The 2,183-nt window shown below is 37.8% G+C and overlaps 1 long non-coding RNA gene across 1 annotated transcript; it reads right to left on the bottom strand.

Moving 5' to 3' along the window:
- Window positions 1–873: 873 nt before the first annotated feature.
- LOC120322289 lies at window positions 874–1,661 on the bottom strand. The gene is made up of 2 exons (XR_005562062.1): window positions 1,586–1,661; window positions 874–1,526 (listed from the first exon to the last, which is right to left on the bottom strand). It is a non-coding gene; the product is annotated as an uncharacterized LOC120322289 (long non-coding RNA).
- Between the last annotated feature and the right edge of the window lie 522 nt (window positions 1,662–2,183).

Genomic DNA, 2,183 nt, shown 5'->3' on the forward strand with positions numbered 1-2,183 from the left:
CCAAAGAAGAAATGGAAAGAACCGATTCAAAGTCACGGTCAGGGGCGTTATAGCTGCTGCGCTCCCGAGAAATTAAAGTTTTTATGTGCACGTGCACCAAGATATTGTTTTTTTAATTAAACCATATTTAATTAGAGCTGCAGCAGTACGCCGGTGTTGAATACAACAATAAAACAAAATCAACAATAAACGAAAATAGTAGCGAAGTTTCAGCGGGGGAATACTGGAAAACCTGGTGCAGAAAAAACCTTAGGTAAGTGGTCGGCTGCCAGGAGTGAAGCCATGCTTATGGGCTTTCCAGGTCAGCCAGGTCTTCCAAATTGACCTGACGAGATTTTTTTGTTGAGCGGCCATAACATATTGGCAAGATCCGAGTTTTGACCAGATAACGTTCCTTTTTTTGCTGATCCACAATTTTATGGGGATAAATCTTCGTCGAGGAAACCGACACGCCTCCCGAGTGGAGGCAACGGGAGCCTTTAGGCTTCAGACATTTTTTTTTGTATTAATTTTAGTTACAAAAAATTTTTTTTTTTGTGAATTTATTGTTTGTTCCGTCTTTATAAATTATTTATTTAGTCACAATTTATTTATTTATTTATATATTATACACTTATACATTTGGTAATTTATTTTAGATATGTTACCAATTACCCGAATATTTATTTATTAATCTATGTATATATATATCTATTTTGGATTTATTTCCCATATTTATTTAACTCACATATTTACCTATATATATTTTTTTATTGTTCAATTGGTCCTGATTTCTGTAATTATTTATTTATTTAAATTACCCCTTATATTCCTTCTCCCTTGAGAGCTTTTATGGTAGGTCAGGATCTAAAGAAAATAGTCCAAGTTTAAACATATGTTGAAAGAAATCCAGTGTGGATATTCGGACCAAGTCAGGGATATGAATATGAAAATTGTAAACAAATAAAATTATAAGTATTTGGGAAGGAAGTGAAACTGGAGTAGAGTTGAATTAATGGGAAAAGGAATACACTAGGAATGGGTGGGTAGAATGTGTGTAGGTGAATGTTTGGGGCAGCCGCATAAATATGCTAGCAGGCTGCAAGGTCGGGTAGGGATGAGCATGTGGCCTCCAGTACCTCAGCAGTGCCCAATAACAGGAGTCAGATAAGATAATGTGATGTCGACAAACTCAGAGATGTTGCCGTTTAATTCGTATTTGAATTTGAATGTAAACGTGGAGATTAAAGTGTTGTACAACGTAGACTTCAAGTTTTTGAATTCTATGTTTTTGTTATGACGTGAGCGGGCAGGGTTAGGGGAACCACGGCCCTGGAAAGTGAGCTAGCTTGGGAAGCCCAAAATCTCACGCAAGACCAAGTAGGTCCGTAACAGTATTATTTCCTTCCCGGGGAGATCCTTATTCTGCATTTAACGTCCAAAAGGTGTCGGACCCCAAACCTTTTTGTTGCGGTTGAGATGCAGCACGATGTCCTTTGCTTCGATAATGTGAGCAAACGTTGCATTTCGTAATATGATGGCCGCTCCTAAAGGAAAGAAAAATTAAATAGTATTTGTGATGGCTGAAGTATTTCTTGACGAATACAGAGGCTCATTGTTTATTTGTTTTGTATTTATTAAGCACATTCGCCACCCGAAAACCGGTAAACTTCCTTCTCCCATTCACCTGCGAATAAATTGAGAAATGTAATAAATAATTAATACATATATAAGAATTCAAATTTTTGTTGGAATTTACTTTTTTTTGATATGTTAGGCGTACAAAATTATTCCGAAATTTTTTTTTTTTGGCCAAAACTCAATGGGCGGTACCCATTTATCTACAATGAGTGAGCCAATCCAAGAGCAGTACAGCGCAGAGAATGCAGCAGCGTTCAGGTTTAGTAGGAAGGAAATGGAACAGCTGATCCTAACTTCTCAAGAGCAAATTAAAATAGCATATCTATTTGGATGTGCGGATAGAGCCATGTATGCAGACTGGGTTCGCAGAAATGTTAAAACAGTTGATTATGCGAAAGAATTCGCCTTCCTCGTCGTCATCATCCCTGTCAACAAACAATCAAGTTGATTCGAACAGAAAACCGACTAATCAGCAGAGTAGGCAAAGGGAAATCCGATCAGATGGAAACCTACAGTTGGGCTCAGGGAACGTAACAGACGAAGGCGGGGACGGCGAAAGACAA

Source organism: Drosophila yakuba, unplaced genomic scaffold, assembly GCF_016746365.2.
Source record: "Drosophila yakuba strain Tai18E2 unplaced genomic scaffold, Prin_Dyak_Tai18E2_2.1 Segkk50_quiver_pilon_scaf, whole genome shotgun sequence".
NCBI lineage: Eukaryota > Metazoa > Arthropoda > Insecta > Diptera > Drosophilidae > Drosophila > Drosophila yakuba.